The sequence below is a fragment of the Myodes glareolus genome, chromosome X (assembly GCF_982192425.1).
Source record: "Myodes glareolus chromosome X, mMyoGla1.1, whole genome shotgun sequence".
NCBI lineage: Eukaryota > Metazoa > Chordata > Mammalia > Rodentia > Cricetidae > Myodes > Myodes glareolus.
In genome coordinates this window covers 100,805,181-100,832,699 of record NC_142053.1, presented here as the reverse complement: position 1 = coordinate 100,832,699, position 27,519 = coordinate 100,805,181, and positions in this window count along the sequence as shown.

The window sequence follows — 27,519 nt, the reverse complement described above, 5'->3', positions numbered from 1 at the left end:
GAAAGTGAGAAGTAGTCTACAAGAAATAGGCATAGGAGACCACTTCCTAGGTAGAACCCCAGTAGCACAGTCAATAAGAGAATCAATGAATAAATGGGACCTCTTGAAACTGAGAAGCTTCTGTCAAGCAAAGGACACTATCAGTAAGACAAAAGAGCTGCATTTGGACTGGAAGAAAATATTCACCAACCCCTCATCAGACAAAGGCCTGATCTCCAAAGATCTACAAAGAACTCAAGAAACTAGACATTAAAACTCGAATTAAACCAATTAAAAAATGGGGTGCTGAACTGAACAGAGAATTCTCAACAGATGAACTTCGAATGGTCAAAAGACACTTAAGGTCAGGCTCAATATCCTTAGCGATCAGGGAAATGCAAATCAAAACAACTATGAGATACCATTTTACACTGGTCAGATTAGCTAAAGTCAAAAACACCAATGATAGCCTATGCTGGAGAGGATGTGTAGAGAGGGAAACTCTCATTCGTTGTTGGTGGGAATGCAAACTTGTACAGCCACTGTGGAAATCAGTGTGGCAGTTTCTCAGGAAACTGGGAGACAACCTCTATCAAGACCTAGCAATTCCACTCTTGGGAATATACCCAAGAGATTCCCTATCATACTATAAAAGCATTTGTTCAACTATGTTCATAGCAGCACTATTGGTAATAGCCAGAACCTGGAAACAACCTAGGTGCCCCTCAATAGAAGAATGGTTAAAAAAAGGTATGGAACATATATACATTAGAGTTTTACTCAGCAGTAAAAAACAATGACATCTTGAATTTTGCATGCAAATGGATGGACATAGAAAACGCTTTACTGAGTGAGGTAACCCAGACCCAAAAAGAGGAATATGGTATGTATTCACTCATATGTGGATTCTAGCCATAATTAAAGGTCTTTTAACCTATTATTCATGATCCTAGAGAAGCTAATTAAGAAGGTGAACCTGATGAAAATCATGTAGTTATCCTCCTGGAGATTGGAAGTAGACAAGAGTGCCAGGCAACCTAGGGTTCATGGGGGGGTGTGGGGATTGTTGGAAGGGGCAAGGGTTACAGAGAAGGCAGTAGGGGAAGAATGGGGAAAGCTTGGGGGGTTGGGATGGGGGAGGGAGGAAGGATGGATATTGAATCAGGGAAGTATATATTTCAACTAAGGGAATCATTTTAGGGTTTACAAGAAACTTGATTTTAAAGGGGTTCCCAGGTCCAAGGAGAGATCTCCAGATTGTTCTCTGGACAGAGGGGAGGGTGCCTGAACCGGCCTTGGCCCATAACCATACTGATGAATATTTTGCATATCACCATAGATCCTTCATCTGTCGATGGATGGAGATAGAGACAGAGACCCACAGTGGAACACTGGACTTAACTCCCTAGGTTAAAACGAGAAGCAGAAGGAAAGAGAAGGTGAGCAAAGAAGGCAAGACCAGAGGGAACCTTCACCCGTTGATGGATGGAGATTGAGACAGAGAACCACATTGGAGCACTGGACTGAGCCCCCAAGGTCTAAATCAGGAGCAGAAGGAGGGAGAACATGAACAAGAAAGGCAGGACCGTGAGGAGTGCGTTCACCTACTGATACAAGGGGAGTGATCTAATGAGAGTTCACCAAGGCCAGTTGGACTGGGACTGAGCAAGCATGTGATCCAACCAGATTCTCTGAATGTGACCAGATTCTCTGAATGTGGCTGACTCTGGGTCTTTATGAAAAGCCATTGACAATGACACTGGGACTTGTTTCCTCTGCATATACTGGATTTTTGGGATCCAGTCTGTTTGGATGCTCACCTTCCTGGACCTGGAGGGAGGGGGGAGGAACTTGAACTTCCCACAGGGCAGGAAACCCTGACTCCTCTTCGGGATGGAGAAGAAGGAGGAGAGGGTGTGGGGGGATTGGGAGGGTGTTGGGATGAGGGGTGCTACATCCACGGCTGTCATGCTAATTTAGGAGACATGCTGACTGGGCAGTCAAATATTGCCGGAAGGATTGGGATTTGTGCTTCTCGGAGCTGTGTGTTCCAGGTGTCCCTTGGCAATCAGTTGTGGTTTAATGTTACCTGAGTCACCATCTGTACTAACTCGACTTCGCTGTCCTTGGAGCCATAATATGTGTCTTTTCCCTTGTCTGTGTGTTCTTTGTGATCCTTACATATTGCTAACAGATCAAACTATTCCAGGCAGTTGTGGATATAAACAAGTCTGCTGAGGACATTTTTGAATTCTATTCCACTAGTAATTAAAGCCTTAAAAAAGTAGCCAGTTCTGGGAATTGCCAGAATCATCATTAGGACAATTCCTTGATGATGTGGAATAAAAGGAGTTAATCTTAGCAGAAAAAAACCTTAAAAGCCTTCTACAGGAAAACAGCACTAGGCATTTATGTGCAACTTAACAGGAGGCCTATGCAACCTTCCTTATGGCCAGAAAACCTAGGCTAATTACAACATCTGACCCTGAGAGTTGGGAAGGGAAAGGAGTTGAGATTAATGGTACAAAATGAGTCTCAGAAAGTTTTTCCAGGAAGATAGTAGCCTTCTTCTTTCTCACCCAGACATACAAGGTCACTTAGCTGAGCCCAGCCTGCCAACTGGTACAAGCTGATAAAGGTGGGATAACTCAAGAACAATGGTCTCTCTAATAACAAGAAAAAAGAAGGGATAACTTTACAAATGTAAGGAAGCAAAAGTCTTTGTACTCATGCCAAAACATCTTTAAAGATTCTCTTTGTAAAACTGTTTTATGCCGTTCTTTTCTATTTTATGATCTGATGATGTATGCCTTTGCCAAGTTCTTTGTTTGTAACAATATAAAAACTTCACCCTAAATAAGTAAAGTACAACAGCATGTCTCAACATTGAGAGTGTCTGTGTGTCATTTTCCTCGCCGTATCCTGATTTCTCCTGTGCCTTCGCCCTGATTCCCTTAAGGTTTGAGTGGCTCCCTTGAGCCAATCCATATCAGAGGAGCAGAAATGGAATCTTTTATAAATTAATAAGCTTTTATAAAAAAAATAAAAAGGGGACCAAAAATGGTAATTAGTATTAAGTGGTGAGGAAAGACTGAATATAGGCAAAAAGACACATGAAAATAAAAGAATGTAAAGGTAATTGTTTTTTCACACAGACTACAGAACGTCCATAGCTGCAGCTATCCTCTGCACAGACTACAGAAAGATAATGAAATTCACTCATCCAGTGAGTTTGGGTACATGCAAATGTTTTGAGGGGTTACCTTGATGTAGCTGTATGGTACTTTTGTTTGTGAGTTCATTAAAATAAAGTGATTTCTATAAAAAATAAAAGAAGAAAGAAATGCTGAGGATGGAAAAATAGCTGCTAAAAGGCATTTGCTTACAAATGCTGCAGAATTAATCCAAGATAGGTATTTGGAAAATACTTTGGCTTCAAAATTGAAGTCAAAATGTATGTTACTTTGGAGAAGTGATTTTGCTTTTGTTTCCACAGAAAATGAGAGGCTCTGGATTTATTCAGAGTTAAGAAAAATCATCTTTGACCAAGGGAGACCACCTGAGCAATCTCCAGTAGGAAGAGATGACCAAGATGTCTGAGTTCTTCATCCAGAACAGATTCAAGACTGCAGCCTGAGATGATCAAGACCAACAGGATACTTCAGTCAGGACTTGATCATGACTCTAAATTTTCTTTAGGTCCCCATAAGATTATCAGCACCCCCAACCAGCAGGAAGTAGCCTGGAATACTATGCCCACATTCCCAAAAAATGTGTGGGACCCTGTCCTCCCTGATCCTTGAGGCCAAAATATTGGATGCAAATAATGTTTACACTAACCAGCTAAGCTTCCTGCTAGTTCCATCCTTAGTTCTGCTACAGCCTGGTACATTAGCCTGAGGGATCTGTTTTACTTTAAAATGGTAATTTCTCAACCTGCCTCAAAGAAGCTCAGGCGCCAAGGCCCATCTAACCTGTCTGACATTGCCTTGTACCCTTGACCACCTGCCTGGGGAAAAACTCCCACAGAGGCCAGTTTCCCCAGCCCCCTCTGGGTAGGAGGAGTTTTTTCTTTACTGGGGCCTTTATTCTCCTTCCTGCTTTTGTTGGGAGAAGGCCTTGCCCTTTTTGATTCTGGTTGCCCACTGGTATAAATACCCGACTTGAGTTTAATAAAGTGGCCATTTACTCTGGCAAATGAGCAAAGGTCCCTTTTTGTGTGTGTCTGTTTTTAACCCTCAGGACAATCGTCCATTCTCATGGGCCCGAGTTTGGAAAAGCGCGTGCCTGAATTTGGTGTGGGTATCCACAGAAAAGTGCGGGGTCTTACAAAATGGACTATGGATATTTTCATTTTTTATATATATATATAAAAAGAAGGGAAAGTGGTGCGGGAGAATTGTCTGTAATCTGTCAATCATGTTTTAAATAAATGCTGATTGGTCAGGCAGGAGGTATAGGCAGGAAAACGAGACAGGAAGTGGAAATGATGCAAAGAGAGCAGGAGAATTCTGGGGAGGAGGAAGTCAATTCCTCCCACTCCTGCCCAGATCACCAAAGCTGCAGGATGTGATCTGCTCAACTAAAAATGGTACTGAGCCACATGGCTAAAATAGATCAGAAAAATGGGCTAATCAAGATGTGAGAGTTAGCTAATAAGTAGCCTGACCTAATGGACCAATCAGCATTATAACTTAAAAAAAAGATACAAAAAAAGAAATAACACCATGTATCTTATTGGAGCAACATAGCTTAAAATTAGAATTAAGAGCAACACTAATTTTATAAAGACAACAAACACATAGAAATTAATCAATGCTCATCTGACTCATCAAGGGGCCAAAGAAGAAATAAATGCAGATATTATAGACATCCTAAAATATAGTGAAAATGACCATACAACATACCAAAATTTATGGGACGCAATGAAAGTAGTGTTAAGAGGAAAGCTTGTAGCACTAAATGCCTACATAGAGAATCTTGAAAAATCCCACACAGACACCTAAGTATTCAGAACAAAAATAATCAAACTCACTTAGGAGGGCTAGATGGCAAGGAATCATCAACTTGAGAGCAAATAATTATTATACAAATAATCAGTGTGACAACGAGTTGATTATTTGAGAATATCAACAAAATAGACAAAACTTTATCCAAGCTAACCAAAAAATAGAGAGAGAATATCTAAATCAACAAAATTGGTAATGAAAAGGGGGACAAAATAAAAGACACAGTGAAAATCCAGAGAGTCATTAGGTCATAATTCAAAAATGTGTACTCCACAAAATTCAAAAGCAAAGGAAATGGGTAATTTTTGAGACAAATATCACTTACCAAAATTAAATTAAGATCATATATGCAAATTAAACTGCTAAAATAATAGAAACTTTCACCAAAAGTCTCCCTCCCCCCAATTAAAGCACAGGAGCAGAATGTCTCAGTGAAGAATTCTACAAGATTTTCAAAGAAGAGCTAATGCCAATACTTCTTAAATTTTTCCATGCAGTAGAAACACAAGGGATATTACCAAACTCTTTTAATGAGACTACAATTACTCTGATACCCAAATTACGCAAATAAATTACTAGGAAAGAGAATTACAGACCAATGCCACTCATGAACATTGATACAAAATTATTTAATAATATACTGGCAAACCAAATCCAAGAACACATCAGAAAAAATCATCCACAATTATCAAGTTGGTTTCATCCCAGAGATGCAAGGATGTTTCAACATACTAAAATCTATCAATGTAATCCACCTTATGAACAAATAGAAAAAACATAATCATCTCATTAGATGCTGAAAAAAACCTTCAAAAAAGTACAATATTTCTTCATGATAAAGGTCTTGGAGAGAGCAGGAATACAATAAACATATCACAAATTAATAAAGGCAATATACAGCAAGCCAGTATCAAACTAGAGAGAAACTGAAAACAGGAACAAGAAAATGTTGTCCACTCTCCCCATATATATTCAATACAGTACTTGAGGTTCTAGGTAGATCAATAAAAAAAACAAAAATAGATCAAGGGGATACAAATCAGAAAAGATGAATTCAAACTCTAACTTTTCACTGATGATATATACTTTATATAACTGACCCCAAAAATTCTACCAAGGAGCTGTGTGTTCCAGGTGTCCCTTGGCAATCAGTTGTGGTTTAATGTTACCTGAGTCACCATCTGTACTAACTCGACTTCGCTGTCCTTGGAGCCATAATATGTGTCTTTTCCCTTGTCTGTGTGTTCTTTGTGATCCTTACATATTGCTAACAGATCAAACTATTCCAGGCAGTTGTGGATATAAACAAGTCTGCTGAGGACATTTTTGAATTCTATTCCACTAGTAATTAAAGCCTTAAAAAAGTAGCCAGTTCTGGGAATTGCCAGAATCATCATTAGGACAATTCCTTGATGATGTGGAATAAAAGGAGTTAATCTTAGCAGAAAAAAACCTTAAAAGCCTTCTACAGGAAAACAGCACTAGGCATTTATGTGCAACTTAACAGGAGGCCTATGCAACCTTCCTTATGGCCAGAAAACCTAGGCTAATTACAACATCTGACCCTGAGAGTTGGGAAGGGAAAGGAGTTGAGATTAATGGTACAAAATGAGTCTCAGAAAGTTTTTCCAGGAAGATAGTAGCCTTCTTCTTTCTCACCCAGACATACAAGGTCACTTAGCTGAGCCCAGCCTGCCAACTGGTACAAGCTGATAAAGGTGGGATAACTCAAGAACAATGGTCTCTCTAATAACAAGAAAAAAGAAGGGATAACTTTACAAATGTAAGGAAGCAAAAGTCTTTGTACTCATGCCAAAACATCTTTAAAGATTCTCTTTGTAAAACTGTTTTATGCCGTTCTTTTCTATTTTATGATCTGATGATGTATGCCTTTGCCAAGTTCTTTGTTTGTAACAATATAAAAACTTCACCCTAAATAAGTAAAGTACAACAGCATGTCTCAACATTGAGAGTGTCTGTGTGTCATTTTCCTCGCCGTATCCTGATTTCTCCTGTGCCTTCGCCCTGATTCCCTTAAGGTTTGAGTGGCTCCCTTGAGCCAATCCATATCAGAGGAGCAGAAATGGAATCTTTTATAAATTAATAAGCTTTTATAAAAAAAATAAAAAGGGGACCAAAAATGGTAATTAGTATTAAGTGGTGAGGAAAGACTGAATATAGGCAAAAAGACACATGAAAATAAAAGAATGTAAAGGTAATTGTTTTTTCACACAGACTACAGAACGTCCATAGCTGCAGCTATCCTCTGCACAGACTACAGAAAGATAATGAAATTCACTCATCCAGTGAGTTTGGGTACATGCAAATGTTTTGAGGGGTTACCTTGATGTAGCTGTATGGTACTTTTGTTTGTGAGTTCATTAAAATAAAGTGATTTCTATAAAAAATAAAAGAAGAAAGAAATGCTGAGGATGGAAAAATAGCTGCTAAAAGGCATTTGCTTACAAATGCTGCAGAATTAATCCAAGATAGGTATTTGGAAAATACTTTGGCTTCAAAATTGAAGTCAAAATGTATGTTACTTTGGAGAAGTGATTTTGCTTTTGTTTCCACAGAAAATGAGAGGCTCTGGATTTATTCAGAGTTAAGAAAAATCATCTTTGACCAAGGGAGACCACCTGAGCAATCTCCAGTAGGAAGAGATGACCAAGATGTCTGAGTTCTTCATCCAGAACAGATTCAAGACTGCAGCCTGAGATGATCAAGACCAACAGGATACTTCAGTCAGGACTTGATCATGACTCTAAATTTTCTTTAGGTCCCCATAAGATTATCAGCACCCCCAACCAGCAGGAAGTAGCCTGGAATACTATGCCCACATTCCCAAAAAATGTGTGGGACCCTGTCCTCCCTGATCCTTGAGGCCAAAATATTGGATGCAAATAATGTTTACACTAACCAGCTAAGCTTCCTGCTAGTTCCATCCTTAGTTCTGCTACAGCCTGGTACATTAGCCTGAGGGATCTGTTTTACTTTAAAATGGTAATTTCTCAACCTGCCTCAAAGAAGCTCAGGCGCCAAGGCCCATCTAACCTGTCTGACATTGCCTTGTACCCTTGACCACCTGCCTGGGGAAAAACTCCCACAGAGGCCAGTTTCCCCAGCCCCCTCTGGGTAGGAGGAGTTTTTTCTTTACTGGGGCCTTTATTCTCCTTCCTGCTTTTGTTGGGAGAAGGCCTTGCCCTTTTTGATTCTGGTTGCCCACTGGTATAAATACCCGACTTGAGTTTAATAAAGTGGCCATTTACTCTGGCAAATGAGCAAAGGTCCCTTTTTGTGTGTGTCTGTTTTTAACCCTCAGGACAATCGTCCATTCTCATGGGCCCGAGTTTGGAAAAGCGCGTGCCTGAATTTGGTGTGGGTATCCACAGAAAAGTGCGGGGTCTTACAAAATGGACTATGGATATTTTCATTTTTTATATATATATATAAAAAGAAGGGAAAGTGGTGCGGGAGAATTGTCTGTAATCTGTCAATCATGTTTTAAATAAATGCTGATTGGTCAGGCAGGAGGTATAGGCAGGAAAACGAGACAGGAAGTGGAAATGATGCAAAGAGAGCAGGAGAATTCTGGGGAGGAGGAAGTCAATTCCTCCCACTCCTGCCCAGATCACCAAAGCTGCAGGATGTGATCTGCTCAACTAAAAATGGTACTGAGCCACATGGCTAAAATAGATCAGAAAAATGGGCTAATCAAGATGTGAGAGTTAGCTAATAAGTAGCCTGACCTAATGGACCAATCAGCATTATAACTTAAAAAAAAGATACAAAAAAAGAAATAACACCATGTATCTTATTGGAGCAACATAGCTTAAAATTAGAATTAAGAGCAACACTAATTTTATAAAGACAACAAACACATAGAAATTAATCAATGCTCATCTGACTCATCAAGGGGCCAAAGAAGAAATAAATGCAGATATTATAGACATCCTAAAATATAGTGAAAATGACCATACAACATACCAAAATTTATGGGACGCAATGAAAGTAGTGTTAAGAGGAAAGCTTGTAGCACTAAATGCCTACATAGAGAATCTTGAAAAATCCCACACAGACACCTAAGTATTCAGAACAAAAATAATCAAACTCACTTAGGAGGGCTAGATGGCAAGGAATCATCAACTTGAGAGCAAATAATTATTATACAAATAATCAGTGTGACAACGAGTTGATTATTTGAGAATATCAACAAAATAGACAAAACTTTATCCAAGCTAACCAAAAAATAGAGAGAGAATATCTAAATCAACAAAATTGGTAATGAAAAGGGGGACAAAATAAAAGACACAGTGAAAATCCAGAGAGTCATTAGGTCATAATTCAAAAATGTGTACTCCACAAAATTCAAAAGCAAAGGAAATGGGTAATTTTTGAGACAAATATCACTTACCAAAATTAAATTAAGATCATATATGCAAATTAAACTGCTAAAATAATAGAAACTTTCACCAAAAGTCTCCCTCCCCCCAATTAAAGCACAGGAGCAGAATGTCTCAGTGAAGAATTCTACAAGATTTTCAAAGAAGAGCTAATGCCAATACTTCTTAAATTTTTCCATGCAGTAGAAACACAAGGGATATTACCAAACTCTTTTAATGAGACTACAATTACTCTGATACCCAAATTACGCAAATAAATTACTAGGAAAGAGAATTACAGACCAATGCCACTCATGAACATTGATACAAAATTATTTAATAATATACTGGCAAACCAAATCCAAGAACACATCAGAAAAAATCATCCACAATTATCAAGTTGGTTTCATCCCAGAGATGCAAGGATGTTTCAACATACTAAAATCTATCAATGTAATCCACCTTATGAACAAATAGAAAAAACATAATCATCTCATTAGATGCTGAAAAAAACCTTCAAAAAAGTACAATATTTCTTCATGATAAAGGTCTTGGAGAGAGCAGGAATACAATAAACATATCACAAATTAATAAAGGCAATATACAGCAAGCCAGTATCAAACTAGAGAGAAACTGAAAACAGGAACAAGAAAATGTTGTCCACTCTCCCCATATATATTCAATACAGTACTTGAGGTTCTAGGTAGATCAATAAAAAAAACAAAAATAGATCAAGGGGATACAAATCAGAAAAGATGAATTCAAACTCTAACTTTTCACTGATGATATATACTTTATATAACTGACCCCAAAAATTCTACCAAGGAGCTGTGTGTTCCAGGTGTCCCTTGGCAATCAGTTGTGGTTTAATGTTACCTGAGTCACCATCTGTACTAACTCGACTTCGCTGTCCTTGGAGCCATAATATGTGTCTTTTCCCTTGTCTGTGTGTTCTTTGTGATCCTTACATATTGCTAACAGATCAAACTATTCCAGGCAGTTGTGGATATAAACAAGTCTGCTGAGGACATTTTTGAATTCTATTCCACTAGTAATTAAAGCCTTAAAAAAGTAGCCAGTTCTGGGAATTGCCAGAATCATCATTAGGACAATTCCTTGATGATGTGGAATAAAAGGAGTTAATCTTAGCAGAAAAAAACCTTAAAAGCCTTCTACAGGAAAACAGCACTAGGCATTTATGTGCAACTTAACAGGAGGCCTATGCAACCTTCCTTATGGCCAGAAAACCTAGGCTAATTACAACATCTGACCCTGAGAGTTGGGAAGGGAAAGGAGTTGAGATTAATGGTACAAAATGAGTCTCAGAAAGTTTTTCCAGGAAGATAGTAGCCTTCTTCTTTCTCACCCAGACATACAAGGTCACTTAGCTGAGCCCAGCCTGCCAACTGGTACAAGCTGATAAAGGTGGGATAACTCAAGAACAATGGTCTCTCTAATAACAAGAAAAAAGAAGGGATAACTTTACAAATGTAAGGAAGCAAAAGTCTTTGTACTCATGCCAAAACATCTTTAAAGATTCTCTTTGTAAAACTGTTTTATGCCGTTCTTTTCTATTTTATGATCTGATGATGTATGCCTTTGCCAAGTTCTTTGTTTGTAACAATATAAAAACTTCACCCTAAATAAGTAAAGTACAACAGCATGTCTCAACATTGAGAGTGTCTGTGTGTCATTTTCCTCGCCGTATCCTGATTTCTCCTGTGCCTTCGCCCTGATTCCCTTAAGGTTTGAGTGGCTCCCTTGAGCCAATCCATATCAGAGGAGCAGAAATGGAATCTTTTATAAATTAATAAGCTTTTATAAAAAAAATAAAAAGGGGACCAAAAATGGTAATTAGTATTAAGTGGTGAGGAAAGACTGAATATAGGCAAAAAGACACATGAAAATAAAAGAATGTAAAGGTAATTGTTTTTTCACACAGACTACAGAACGTCCATAGCTGCAGCTATCCTCTGCACAGACTACAGAAAGATAATGAAATTCACTCATCCAGTGAGTTTGGGTACATGCAAATGTTTTGAGGGGTTACCTTGATGTAGCTGTATGGTACTTTTGTTTGTGAGTTCATTAAAATAAAGTGATTTCTATAAAAAATAAAAGAAGAAAGAAATGCTGAGGATGGAAAAATAGCTGCTAAAAGGCATTTGCTTACAAATGCTGCAGAATTAATCCAAGATAGGTATTTGGAAAATACTTTGGCTTCAAAATTGAAGTCAAAATGTATGTTACTTTGGAGAAGTGATTTTGCTTTTGTTTCCACAGAAAATGAGAGGCTCTGGATTTATTCAGAGTTAAGAAAAATCATCTTTGACCAAGGGAGACCACCTGAGCAATCTCCAGTAGGAAGAGATGACCAAGATGTCTGAGTTCTTCATCCAGAACAGATTCAAGACTGCAGCCTGAGATGATCAAGACCAACAGGATACTTCAGTCAGGACTTGATCATGACTCTAAATTTTCTTTAGGTCCCCATAAGATTATCAGCACCCCCAACCAGCAGGAAGTAGCCTGGAATACTATGCCCACATTCCCAAAAAATGTGTGGGACCCTGTCCTCCCTGATCCTTGAGGCCAAAATATTGGATGCAAATAATGTTTACACTAACCAGCTAAGCTTCCTGCTAGTTCCATCCTTAGTTCTGCTACAGCCTGGTACATTAGCCTGAGGGATCTGTTTTACTTTAAAATGGTAATTTCTCAACCTGCCTCAAAGAAGCTCAGGCGCCAAGGCCCATCTAACCTGTCTGACATTGCCTTGTACCCTTGACCACCTGCCTGGGGAAAAACTCCCACAGAGGCCAGTTTCCCCAGCCCCCTCTGGGTAGGAGGAGTTTTTTCTTTACTGGGGCCTTTATTCTCCTTCCTGCTTTTGTTGGGAGAAGGCCTTGCCCTTTTTGATTCTGGTTGCCCACTGGTATAAATACCCGACTTGAGTTTAATAAAGTGGCCATTTACTCTGGCAAATGAGCAAAGGTCCCTTTTTGTGTGTGTCTGTTTTTAACCCTCAGGACAATCGTCCATTCTCATGGGCCCGAGTTTGGAAAAGCGCGTGCCTGAATTTGGTGTGGGTATCCACAGAAAAGTGCGGGGTCTTACAAAATGGACTATGGATATTTTCATTTTTTATATATATATATAAAAAGAAGGGAAAGTGGTGCGGGAGAATTGTCTGTAATCTGTCAATCATGTTTTAAATAAATGCTGATTGGTCAGGCAGGAGGTATAGGCAGGAAAACGAGACAGGAAGTGGAAATGATGCAAAGAGAGCAGGAGAATTCTGGGGAGGAGGAAGTCAATTCCTCCCACTCCTGCCCAGATCACCAAAGCTGCAGGATGTGATCTGCTCAACTAAAAATGGTACTGAGCCACATGGCTAAAATAGATCAGAAAAATGGGCTAATCAAGATGTGAGAGTTAGCTAATAAGTAGCCTGACCTAATGGACCAATCAGCATTATAACTTAAAAAAAAGATACAAAAAAAGAAATAACACCATGTATCTTATTGGAGCAACATAGCTTAAAATTAGAATTAAGAGCAACACTAATTTTATAAAGACAACAAACACATAGAAATTAATCAATGCTCATCTGACTCATCAAGGGGCCAAAGAAGAAATAAATGCAGATATTATAGACATCCTAAAATATAGTGAAAATGACCATACAACATACCAAAATTTATGGGACGCAATGAAAGTAGTGTTAAGAGGAAAGCTTGTAGCACTAAATGCCTACATAGAGAATCTTGAAAAATCCCACACAGACACCTAAGTATTCAGAACAAAAATAATCAAACTCACTTAGGAGGGCTAGATGGCAAGGAATCATCAACTTGAGAGCAAATAATTATTATACAAATAATCAGTGTGACAACGAGTTGATTATTTGAGAATATCAACAAAATAGACAAAACTTTATCCAAGCTAACCAAAAAATAGAGAGAGAATATCTAAATCAACAAAATTGGTAATGAAAAGGGGGACAAAATAAAAGACACAGTGAAAATCCAGAGAGTCATTAGGTCATAATTCAAAAATGTGTACTCCACAAAATTCAAAAGCAAAGGAAATGGGTAATTTTTGAGACAAATATCACTTACCAAAATTAAATTAAGATCATATATGCAAATTAAACTGCTAAAATAATAGAAACTTTCACCAAAAGTCTCCCTCCCCCCAATTAAAGCACAGGAGCAGAATGTCTCAGTGAAGAATTCTACAAGATTTTCAAAGAAGAGCTAATGCCAATACTTCTTAAATTTTTCCATGCAGTAGAAACACAAGGGATATTACCAAACTCTTTTAATGAGACTACAATTACTCTGATACCCAAATTACGCAAATAAATTACTAGGAAAGAGAATTACAGACCAATGCCACTCATGAACATTGATACAAAATTATTTAATAATATACTGGCAAACCAAATCCAAGAACACATCAGAAAAAATCATCCACAATTATCAAGTTGGTTTCATCCCAGAGATGCAAGGATGTTTCAACATACTAAAATCTATCAATGTAATCCACCTTATGAACAAATAGAAAAAACATAATCATCTCATTAGATGCTGAAAAAAACCTTCAAAAAAGTACAATATTTCTTCATGATAAAGGTCTTGGAGAGAGCAGGAATACAATAAACATATCACAAATTAATAAAGGCAATATACAGCAAGCCAGTATCAAACTAGAGAGAAACTGAAAACAGGAACAAGAAAATGTTGTCCACTCTCCCCATATATATTCAATACAGTACTTGAGGTTCTAGGTAGATCAATAAAAAAAACAAAAATAGATCAAGGGGATACAAATCAGAAAAGATGAATTCAAACTCTAACTTTTCACTGATGATATATACTTTATATAACTGACCCCAAAAATTCTACCAAGGAACTTCTAAAACTCAGAAACACATTCAGTAATGTAGCAGGATACAAGATTAATTTGAAAAAATAAGTAGCCCTCCTTTACACAGATGATAAATGGGGTGAGAAAGAAATCAGAGAAACATCATCCTTCACAATAGCTACAAATAACATAAAGTATCTTGGAGTAACTCTAATCAAACAAGTGGAAGACCTGTATCACAAAAACTTTAAATCTTTGAAGAAAGAAATTGAAGAAGACAGCAGAAAATGGAAAGATCTCCATTGTACTTGGGAAGGTAGAATTAACATAGTAAAAATGGCAAGCTTACCAAAAGCAATCTCCAGATTCAATGCAATGCCCAGTAAAATTCTTCCTGGACTCAAAAGAATAGGACTAAACTTTATATGGAAAAGGAAAAAAATTCAGGATAGTTAAAACAATCCTGTACAATAAAGAAACTTCAGAAGGCATCATAATTCCTGACTTCAAAGTCAATCTACTACAGAGCTACAGGACTGAAAACAGACTGATATTGGCATAAACAAAGACAGGAGTACCAATGGAACTGAATCAAAGACCAGGATATAAACTCACACATTTATGAACACCTGATTTTTGACAAAAAAGCAAATAACATAAAATGGAATAAAGAAAGCATATTCAACAAATAGTGCTGGCATAACTATATGCCAACATGTAGAAGAAACAAAAATTCAAATGGAATAAAGACCTCTAAAAAATCTAACCACACTGAACCTCATAGAAAAGAAATTGGGAAGTATATTCGAAAGTATTGACACAGGAGACCACTTCCTAAATTTAACCCTAGTAGCACAAACACTGAGGGAAACAATCATAAGTGGGATCTCCTGAATCTGAGAAACTTCTGTAAAGCAAAGGACACAGTAAACAAGACAAAACATTAACCTACAGAATGGGAAAATTTCTTCACCAACCCCACATTGAACACAGGGATGATCTCAAATATACAAAGAAATCAAGAAATGGGTCATCAAAAGAACAAATAATCCAATAAAAATTGGGTACAGACTTAAACAGAGAACTCAATACAGAAATCTAAAATGGCTCAAAGACACTTAAGCAAATGCTCAACATTTGTAACCATCAGAGAAATGCAAATCAAAACAACTCTGAGATTCCATCCTACACCTGTAAGAATAGGCAAGATCAAAAACACTGATGACAGTTTATGCTGGAGAGGATTGGGGTAAAGGGAATTCTCCTCCCTTGCTGGTGGGAGTACAAACTGATACAGCTGCTTTGGAAATAAGTATGGCAATTTCTTATAAAATTAGGAAACACCTACCTCTAGATCCAGCAACATCAGCTTCGGGTATATAACCAAAGGAAACTCAATCTTACCACAATGACACATGTTCTGCTATGCTTATAGCAGCACTGTGTGTCATAGCTAGAAGAACATGGAAACAACCTAAATGCCCCTCTACTGATGAATGGATAAGGAATATGGGGTATATTTATACAATTGATTATTACACAATTGAAAAAAAGATGACATCCTGAAATTTTTAGGCAAATGGATAAATATAGGAAGCATCATATTGAGTGAGGTAACCGAGACCCAGAAAGACCAATATCATATGTATTCACTTATAAGTGGCTCTTAGACATAAAGCCAAAAAAAAAAGGAAAAGAAAAGAAAAAAGAAAAGAAAAGAAAAGCATCCCATAATTCACAATGCCGGAGAACCTAGACAACAAAGAGGACAAAAGACATGGATCTAAAGTACATGGAAAAAGAAAGACTCAAAATCTCCTGAGTCAATTGGGAACATGGGGACAACTGGAGAAGGTAGGAAAGGAAGGGAGAGTACGGTAGTAATATATAGCTAAATAAAAACAATTTAAAAAGTGAAAGAGAATTTTTTAATTGTTTTTCTTGAGCTATATATTTTTCCCTGCTCCTCTTTTTCATTTCCCATCCCCTTCGACAGAAGTAGAGTTTCTTTATGAAAGTAGACATAATAAATAAACATGTATATACAAATGTTTTCAATGTTATTCAAGTGGCTTAAATGTTAAATTCCCTCAACATGTTCAATAGTTTGAATTTTTGTTGTATAATATCATTTAAATGAGGTAAAAATGTGTTATATTATTTTATGTTGTAGAATATTCCTTTAACTATGTGACTGTTTTTTTTTTTTACAATTTCTTATGTTGCATTTGATTAATTATGTCAAGATATGTTGCATCTGTTTCAGCTCGCCTGGGTAAAGTATCTGATGGGTCTAATAAAAAGCTGAATAGCCAATAACCATGCAGAAGAAAGGAGTGGCAGGACTGACAGACAGAGGGAATAAATAACAGAAGAAATCTATGTTCAAAAGAGGAGAGAGAAAAAAGAATAAGAAATGTAAAGAAAACAGGAATGCTAGGAACCAGCCACCAAAACATGTACCCAACCAGATAACTACTCACAGAGAAAGCAGAAAAGTAAGTCATAGAAAGAAGGAAAGATAAAAAGGTCCAAGGCAAAAACAAAGATGAAGAGAAAACAGAATAGTTTTAGTAAGTCACAAGGGCTGCCTAGAAAGAGGCCAAAGCTGAGGCTGGGATATTATTTAACAAAGAATAAGAAGTCTCCATGTGTTTGGGGGGAGCTGAGTGATGGCTTGCCAAAAGAGAAAAAACAACTACATTTTGCTGCCCAATGTAGAATCCATATTTCCACATAATAAAGGCATAAGTCACAAGCAATCCCACACCAGTTTGGAATTATGATTAATAGAATGGCTATTTATTCAAAGAGGAAAAAACTTACAGATTACCATCCCAGACAACAGCCCCTCTGCGTGAACAGGAAAGGAGTCTAGGAGCCGGAAGCGGATCTGGGAGCCAGAGAGAGAGTGGAGAACAGCCACTGCTTTTTTAAAGAGAGAAAGACCATGCCCCAATGGGCTGGTATCTCAGCGGCTATTGGCTGAAGGAGTGGAAGGAGCTCCCACAGCATCTCCCCCTTTTGTTTAAGTAAGAGAGTTCTAAGCCTACTACGAAATTATATACAATAAATACAAATATCCTATTCTAACTAGCTTAAGTCTTGTATAACAAATAACTTGACCAAGTCATGAGAGGAAAGTAACTACATTTATATAATCTTCAATCCCATTGAAGATCTGAGAAGGGAAATAATGTTACCTGAGTAATTAGGAAGTGCAAACAAACAACTTCCAGAACATGTAACAAATCACAGAGACAACTGGCTACCTGGGCAAACACCCAAAGTCATGTTTGCAGTGTTGAATCAACCAACTTTGGCTAAGGCCTGACATAACTGACATACCATTTTCAAAGGCAAGAAACTTTTCAAAATTATCTTACCCTGTCTTGGCAGATATGACAGTCCTGTTTTATCCATTTATGAATATTCTGTAACTCTGTCAGTAGTTAAGGTATGGGCATTTCTTTACCCAAAGGCCAGTTCTGGCAAGAAGAAAGGCTCCAGGTAGAGTGTCTTTGGTGCACAACATTCTCTCGGGAATAGATCGGTGTTGCCAGAAGCGATTGTTTCTCACTGCCACAGAACTCTGAATTAGATTAAAGGCCATTTTCTACAGCTCTTTGAAGAGGTTGAAGATTATCTATCTATACTGAATATAATCTCTATGTATCTAAAGAACCTGATTAGTCTAATTATAAATGACAAACTCAGATGACTATTTTTCTATATAGTTCTCAATAGCTATCTAACTTAAAGACTGAGACAATAAACAACTATGCAATAAATGAGGAAAATGTGACCTCCATATATAAACAATGTGCAAATATACATTGCAATATGGTAAATATATATATCAATACATAAACAATATATAAGTATCTTAATCAGAGGTAGAAGTATACAATGCAATATGGTAAATATATATATATATATCAATACAATATATATAAATACATGAAAATGTTTTAAACAGAGGTAGAAGCATACATGCATAAAATAGTCAACATAATTTAACTTTGTATCAATGTATAAGAATCGATACCAATATATTTGTCTAAAAACAATAACTCACAAGTACAAATCTATTATCCCATAATCCAATTATCCCTCTTTTTTTATGATTCCAGTACTTATAAAATTTCTCCCCCAACCCTCAACCGTATACTAATTCTAACCAACCCCTAAATGATGTCCCTAAACCCAAGGACAAACTTTACTGGGAGAGGGGATGTCGTTGGGCACCAGATGAAGGCATAAGTCACAAACAATCCCACACCAGTTTGCAATTATGATTAATAGAATTGTTATTTATTCACAGGGGAAAAAACTTACAGATTACCATCCCAGACAACAGCCCCTCTGTGTGAACAGGAAAGGAGTCTAGGAGCCGGAAGCAGAGCCAGAAGCCAGAGAGAGAGTGGAGGACAGCTGATGCTTTTTTAAAGAGAGAGAGAGAGAGACCATGCCCCTATGGGCTGGTATCTCAGCGGCTACTGACTGAAGGAGAGGAAGGAGCTCCCGCAGCAACATAGGGCCTCAGAAAACTGAGAGAATAAAAAAGAACAGTAAAAGTATATGTACTCTCTTTTTTATTGATTTTTATTGAGTTCTACATTTTTCTCTGTTCCCATACCTGCCTCTCCCCTCCCCACTTCAACCCTCTCCCAAGATCCCCAGGCTCCCAAATTTACTCAGGCAATCTTGTCTTTTTCTACTTTCCATGTTTATTAGATCTATGTAAGTCTCTTTTAGTGTCCTCATTGTTGTTTAAGTTCTCTGGGATTATGGTTTGTTTTGGGGCTTTCTTTGCTTTATGTTTAAAAACCACCTATGGGTGAGAACATGTGATAATTGTCTTTCTGTGTCTGGGTTACCTCACTCAATATAATGTTTTCTAGTTCCATCCATTTTCCTGAAAAATTCAAGATGTCATTATTTTTTCTGCTGTGTAGTACTCCATTATGTAAATATATGCCATTTTCCTTATCCATTCTTCAGTCGAGGGGCATTTAGGTTGTTTTCAGGTTCTAGCTATTTCAAAGAGGGCTACTGTGAATAGATTTGAGCACATGTCCTTGTGGCATTATTGAGCATCCTTTGGATATATACCCAAAAGGGGTATTACTGGGTCTTGAGGAAGGTTGTTTCCTAGTTTTCTGAGAAATTGCCACACTGACATCCAAAGGGGCTGTACCAGCTTGTATTCCCACCAGCAATGCAGAAGTGTCATTCCAGAGCTGGGGATGGGGGTTAAATGTAGTTCCATGTCAAACATTTCCACCAGCCATCAATGCAGTGTCTGAGAATTCAGCAGTAGCTCAACAGATTTTTGTTCATGTGGACAGAAAAGATTATAGATGCATAGTAAAGAGAGATCCAGACAGAAAAAAATAATTATAAAGCATTACATTATGTTCGAAAATGTGTGTAGGCTTATGAAAAAAAAGAAAAAGACTGTAAAATATCATAAAAAGTTTAAAATAGCAAGTAATGTCTTTAAAAAGTGTAGGGCACCAAGGCACCACAATCCTGCCATCATTTCCTGCCTTCCAAGCAGCTTCGGCCCCGCCCTGAGGTGCTTGGTGCTCCTTCCTGAATGGCGCGATCCAGCTACCAATCGTGAGCTAACTCATGTGATCAGGAGAGGCCAGAGCCAATTAGATATGGACACATCTCAGGGATCGCACAAAGACCCCCAGCTCGCCGGGAAGGATTCAGAACTCAGTTACGCGGAGCAGCGGTACCGAGACAGTTCTCCAAAGGTAACAAAGGGACATGCTAGTGGGCGGAGAAGCTCCACTGTGGGCAGCCGTTATTATCTTTTTGATGTTCCATCCTTTTTGATGTTTTAGATGTCTTGTGACCCTCTGTTGTCTTTTCTTCAACTACCATAGACCAGGGAATGAGTGTGTCTGCTGGGAGTAAGACCAGCAGGAGCAGGCAAACCCAACATAAATAAGTTGGTGCTTCCCTGTGAATTACATTGCACGTAGATAGGTGCATGTTATGGGAAATCATAATTCTAATTCACGAGTCACAGAGAGCTTTCTCTGGCCATTACAGAGGCTCCTAAAGCAGCGAGACCTAAAGATATCTGATAGCTCTTTGCGAGGGTTTTTAGATGATATCCATAAGGCAGCCGGGTGGTTCGGGGGCATTGGGAGATCTCAATCTTCCCTGCTGGGAGAAGTTAGGAAAAGACCTGGAAATAGCAAAGATAGTAGGAGGGCTCCAACCGGGAATGCAACCTTTGTGGAGGCTGATACGATCGTGCCTTAAGGACGGCAAATGTATCGATATTGTCCGGGAGGGCCTTAAAGCCCTCTCCGCTCATCAGGATAGTATGTCAGAATCAGATAGTAAAAGAGGAGGAGAACTTAAAGCAAAGAAACCTAGGGATAATAAAAGAAGCTTAAAAGAATGTAAGGAACCTGCCGATGTAGTGAAAGAGAAAACAGGGAGTTCTAGACTGTACCCAGTCTTGGATGAGTTTGCAAACATACGTTTTTTCAGATTCCTCGAGCGAGGAATTAGAGTTAGAAGAGGAGGAGGATTTGGAGGAAGCTGCTGCGGAGTATGAGTGAGGTCGGTATGATCCGAATAATTCCGATCCTCCTCCATATTGTCCGCCCAGCAAGCAGCTGGGCCAGGGTCCGACCTCGCCAGATACCTCGGGTACAAGCTTTATACGGCCCCACACCTGGAGACATATGGCTGGGGCGTTTCCAGTATTTGAGGATCCAACCACCCAAAATAGATTTCATGAGCCAATAGGGTATAAACAGCTGAAAGACCTAAAATAAGCGGTGAAAGCCTATGGAGTATGTGCGAGTTTCACCATGGCCCTTGTGGAGCACATAGCGCAAAATGCTAATACCCTTACTGATTGGATGAGCATAGCGAAAGCCTGTTTGACTTTAGGGCAGTACCTGGAATTTAAATCGCTGTATGCAGATATGGCTCTGTCTCAGGCCGGGACTAATATATGAAATGGGAACCAATTCTGGACTGTAGACATGTTGATGGACCAAGGACAATGGCTTAATAATCAACTAGCTTACCCAGTAGAAGTGTATGTGCAGATTAATGCAATTGCTACACGGGCCTGGAAGGCTATTCCTAATAAAGGACAGGATGTAGGAAATCTTACTAAAGTAGTCCAAGGGCCCACAGAACCATTCTCTGATTTTGTGGCCCGCATGTTGGAAACCACTGGCCGCATTTTTGAGGACATGGATCAAGCCTTGCCCTTAGTAGAACAGCTGGTATATGAGCAATGTACCAATGATTGCAGAAGGGCTATTACCCCATGGAAGGCAAAAGGATTGCAAGCATGGATGAAATCATGTACAGAAGTTGGAGGGCCCTTGTCCAATTCAGGGTTAGCTGCGGCCATGCTGGCAGCTGCAAAAACAGTTAGTAAAGAGCATGGTAGCTGTTTTAGGTGTGAACAAGAAGGACATTTCAAAAAACAACGCTCTAAAAACGGAGGAGACAGCAAAATAGAAAACCGCAAACCAGGTGTTTGCCCCAGGTGCAAGAAGGGGAAACACTGGGCCCAAGAATGCAGATCAGTTAAAGATATACATGGGAAGCCAATCACAGCACCTCAACAGTCAAAAAACGGGAACAAGGGCCCCTGCCTTCAGGGCCTGCAAATATATGGGACTCTGCAGAACCCATCACTTCGCCCCTGTCACAGCAAGGCGAGCAATCTCAGGCTCCGAAGGGCTGGACATCTGTGCCACCTCCAGAGTGATATTGACAACTCAAATGGGAGTGCAACCAGTAGAGTCAGATTTTAAAGGTCCTCTACCTAAAGATACTATAGGTCTGCTCTTGGGCTGATTATCCTCCAGCTTGAGAGGCTTGATTATCACCCCCGGGGTCATAGATCCCGATTATGAAAGAGTTGTAAAAATCCTCTGTGCCTCCCCTTGAGGCATAATAGCCATTTCCCCGGGAGACAGGATTGCCCAGCTGTTATTGTTGTCCAGCATGCATGCCAGTGTTTCTGCTAAAGACAGATGAAGAGGTAGTGCAGGTCTTGGATCCACCGGAGTAGATCTGGTGTGCCTTTCCTTGGAGCTTGATAACTGTCCCATTCTAGATTTATGGATAGAAGGAAAGAAATTTTGTGGGTTACTGTATACAGGAGCAGACCGCAGCATCATAGCTAAGGAATTTTGGCCAAAATACTGGCCGTTACAATCTTCCTCCCAAACATTACAAGGTCTGGGGTATGCCAAGGCCCCGGAAGTGAGTGCTAAGGAACTGACATGGGTAGCACCAGAGGACCAACGAGGAAAAATCAGGCCTTTCGTGGTGGATCTTCCCATTACTCTTTGGGGCAGGGAGGTTCTAAGCCAGATGAACATGAGATTGACTACTGAGTATTCCCCAACCAGTAAAAAGATGATGTTAAAAGCAGGTTATATACCTGGAAGGGGACTTGGTAAGCATCTTCAGGGAATATTGGAGCCCCTAGAGGCACTGGGTAATGTTGATCGCAGAGGTCTGGGTTTTTCCTAGGGGCCACTGGGGAAGGAATCCCGATACCATGGAACACCTCCACCCCGGTATGGATTCCTCAGTGGCCCCTTTCACAGGAAAAATTGACAGCGGCTAGGGAACTGGTGCAAGAACAATTAGATGCTGGTCATCTGGAACCTTCTTGTTCACCCTGGAACACCCCGATATTTGTGATCAAGAAGAGATCAGGAAAGTGGAAGCTGTTACATGATCTCAGAGCAGTGAATAATCAAATGCAGCTCTTAGGCCGAGTTCAGAGGGGCCTTCCATTGCTCTCAAGTATTCCAGCCAAGTGGCCTGTGTTCATAATTGACATTAAAGACTGCTTCTTTTCCATACCACTAGCCAAGGAAGATTGTTGCCGCTTTGCCTTTACTTTGCCCTCTGTTAACCATGAGCAACCGGATGCACGCTTTCACTGGCGTATTCTACCACAAGGCATGGCCAACAGTCCCACTATATGTCAGCTCTTTGTTGGACAGGCTCTTAATCCAGTGTGCCAGAAGTATCCCAGCATTCAAGTTTGTCACTATATGGATGACATATTAATAGCTGTACCATCGTTGTTATTGCTGGAAGAAGCTTATGTACAGATCGTTAAGGATCTGGAGAACAAAGGCCTAGCTATAGCTCCTGAAAAAGTACAGGGGAAGTTTTGGGGAGCCCTTCTTTCATCAACTCAAATACGGCCACAAAAGGTTCAATCAGGATAGATCAATTGGAGACTCTAAATGATTTTCAGAAGTTGCTGGGAGATATTAATTGGCTCAGGCCATATTTGCCTATAACTACGGCAGAGCTTAAACCCTTATTTGCCATTCTGGAAGGAGACCCCAGGGTTACGTCTCCGCGCACTCTAACTCCAGAGGCACGGGAAGTGATCCATGAGGTAAAAAGGGCCATTGATAAGGTGCATTTGATGCACATAGTGCCTACAGAACCATTATATCTTTGTGTTCTTCCCACCATCCTGCAACCCACTGCTGTTTTATGGCAAAAGGGCTCATTGCTCTGGATTCATGCACATGCTTCCCCACGAAAAACAGTCAAACAATATCCTGCTGCCATGGCGAATTTAGCATTACAAGGTCTTAAATCAGCCATATTGCATTTCGGCATTTTTCCACATGTTCTCCTTATACCATACACTCCATCCCAAGTTCAAGTTTTAGGGGTTACAGTGGATGATTGGGCTGTTCTACTTTGTAGGTTTTCTGGAAAGATAGATAACCATTATCCTAAAGATTCCTTATTACAATTTGTAACCCATCATCTAGTTATTTTTCCCAAAATTACCTCTGCCAAGCCCTTGGTAGGAGTCAAAAACATTTATACAGATGGCTCCAAAACTGGCTGAGGAGCCTATGTAGTGCTTGGAGAGTACCTAGTTATTGTTCAACTTGAACCAGAGGCACCTCAAATTGTGGAATGCCGCATAGTCTGCCATGTTTTTAAAACATTTTCAGAACCCTTTAATTTGATCTCTGACTCACATTATGTTGTCAATGTAGTTCAACACCTTGAAATAGCTGCAGATATCAGCCCAAGAAGTCCCGTAGCAAGCGTCTTGCTTGAACTCTCCAGCCTCATTAGGCAGCAAACAAATCCCTTTTATATTGAACATATAAGAGCTCATACTCTACTTCCAGGCCCCATGGTAGAACATAATGCCTTGGCAGATAATGCTGCTAGGGCCTTAGCCTTGCCAGCCCTGACTGACCCTGAGCTCGTTAACCAGTTTCATCAGTTATACCATGTTCCAGCTACAACTCTACCCTTAAAGTTTAAAATTCTACGCCATGTCGCCAGGAAGATTATGACTTCTTCTCCCTCTTGTGTGACCTTCCAACATCCGCCTCATACTGGGGTCAATCCTAGAGGGCTGCGACCTGGTAAGATTTGGTGAATGGATGTTACACATGTTTCTAGTTTTGGAAGATTACAGTATGTTCATGTGTCTGTCGACACCTGCTCAGGCATTATCCATGCCTCCCCTCTTTCAAGAGAAAAAACTGCATTATTATTACACACTGTCTGGAAGCCTGGTCAGCCTGGGGCAAACCCAGGATTCTAAAAACAGATAATGGCCCCGGTTACACCTCAAAAGGTTTTCAGACCTTTTGTAAGCAAATCCAGGTGACCCATGTCACGGGCCTACCATATAATCCCCAGGGTCAAGGTGTGGAGGAGCGAGCTCACCGATCCCTGAAGGAACTCATACAAAAACAAAAAGGGGGCATAGCAGAAGGCTACTCTCCCAAAAATAAAATATCTATCGCTCTCTTTACTTTAAATTTTTTGATTGTTAATGTTTAAGGACAATCCGCTGCCTGTAGGCATGTGGACCCGGTTCAGATTAAATTTCCTCCCGTAAAATGGAAGGATGTGTTGGATAACACATGGAAAGGCCTGGATCCGGTTATATCTAGATCCAGGGGAACTGTTTGTGTCTTTCCACAGGACCAAGACAGTCCCATTTGGGTGCCGGAAAGACTGACTCGAGTGCTACGCCATGAAGACTTCCATAGTAGTGTTGAGCCTAATGACGATCAGCATAATCGTCACCGAGAAGATGACGCTCTGGGCATTGACCAGAACCTGGCCCATCCCAATGCCAGTGCATGCTAATTCCAGTGCACTTCTGGTGATTTTTTCCACATCCTGCGATAAGGATGTGCCCTGCAAGATTCCCATTGGTGGTAACCCGCAACGCTTTAAAGCTTCTAAGATTGACTTGTTGGGTTCCTATTGCTTTTCCTTGAATAATGCCAACTGCATTCTGTTAAGGAAAAGAAATATTACTGCCTGGTTAAATCCTCTTCAGAATTCTAGGGTCTCTATTGGGATGTTACTTTCCGTCCTGACACAGGATACTCAAGGACAGCATGCAGGCAGCGGCAGTGATGAAAATGGCTCAAACACAGTAAATATTACCACCCTAGCCATTACAAGAATTGTGCACATACCCCAGCCTTATAATGGGACCCAAAATGGCACTTGATTTACAGCTTCACCCCATTGTGAACCTGATACCTCATTTCCCCCGGTTTTTACCATACGTCAAAGCAAATCGTGGGAGAGAAAATCAATTAGTGAGGGTTTTACTATGTCACCCCCATTAAAGTGATTTGTATGGGGAAGAGGAAATGCTACAAGTGTTGGAGATGGTTGGCCTTGGTTTCAATGGCTGATCTCTAACGAGGCCGGTGCCATGTCTGATATTTCTGCCTTGGCTCAGACCGATGAAGTAGTACATAAGATGCTTAACATCTCAGGAACAGTAAAAACTGGGCGATTATACAACATTACTGTTAATGGAGAAAAGTCTAACACCATTTATTCCAGGGCTGAGGTATGTGTACAGGCACCTTTTGCGTTTTTATTTGTAAGTTCCACTACCACATTGTAAATTGTGCTGAGGATCAATGCTGGCTTGCAGAATGCTGGAATAATACCTGGCCAACTGCAGTGGTCATGAAAGTGCCTACTATAGTTCCCATTCCAGTGGAAGTAGATCCAGATACCTTTCCACTGATGACTTTGCTAAGGAAACATAGAGACTTTGGTATTACATCTGCAATAGTGGCTGCCATAGTCCTTTCGGCAGACAGTGTTATAACTGTGGCAGTGGCTATGGCCAATCAAATACAAATGGCACAAACCATTAACAAAGTTGTGGAACAAACATCAAGGGTCCTTGAGACCCAAAATGTGGTTAACAAATATTTGCTGTCTGGCATTGTGGCAGCTAATCAAAGAATAGATTTAGTGCAAGTACAAGTAGAAGAATTATATAGCTTGATACAAGTAGGATGTATTTCACAAATGAAACATATGTGCATAACCCCTTTGAGATTTATTGATGCAAGAAATGAGAGCAAAAGGCTGGGAGACTATTTAGCTGGAAGCTGGTCGCGAGAGGCAGAACAACTTATTCAAAAGCAGTTGAATTACTCCTAATTACTGAGCTTAATGGAACGCATGTTGATCCTCTTACCTTCGAGGACCTGACCTCTTGGCTGGCTTCAGTTTTCACCTTCTTAAGGAATGGGTTGTGGTGGGATTGTTTGGTGCTTTAGTGTGCTTGGGCGTTTTCCTGTGTCTGTGGCTGCTGTGCCGTCTCTGAGCGCAACAGGCTCGAGATAAAGCTGTGATCATTCAGGCACTAGACCAAGGTGTCTCCCCCCAGGTCTGGCTTGCCAGCCTTAAGAGGGATTTGTAAGGCCTCAGCCCTTGCACCCAGCGACCATGCTGTCATTGCACCTGGTAGGGTGGGGTTCTTGCAGAATGCCTATGGCCTTTATACCCCGTTCGGCCTTGTTGCCCTTGCACTCGGGAAGGCGTTGGCATCCTTTCCCTCCGGAACCACTGTCCTTGATTGGTTGGATCATCATGAGGTTCTGACCTGATCGGACAAGTCCCGGGTGTCTATTAATATATATATAAGGGGGAGATGTAGGGCACCAAGGTGCCACAATCCTGCCATCATTTCCTGCCTTCCAAGCAGCTTCGGCCCCACGCCGAGGTGCTTGGTGCACCTTCCCAAATGGCACGATCCAGCCACCAATCATGAGCTAACTCATATGATCAGGAGAGGCCAGAGCCAATCAGATATGGACACGTCTCAGGCTTTGTTCTGCACGGCTTATAAACCATGTGCACCAGTGTCCGGGGTCCTTCACCATCATCCTCAGCCCCAAGCAGTGTGCTCCCAATAAAGTGTGATCTGAGAAGAATCC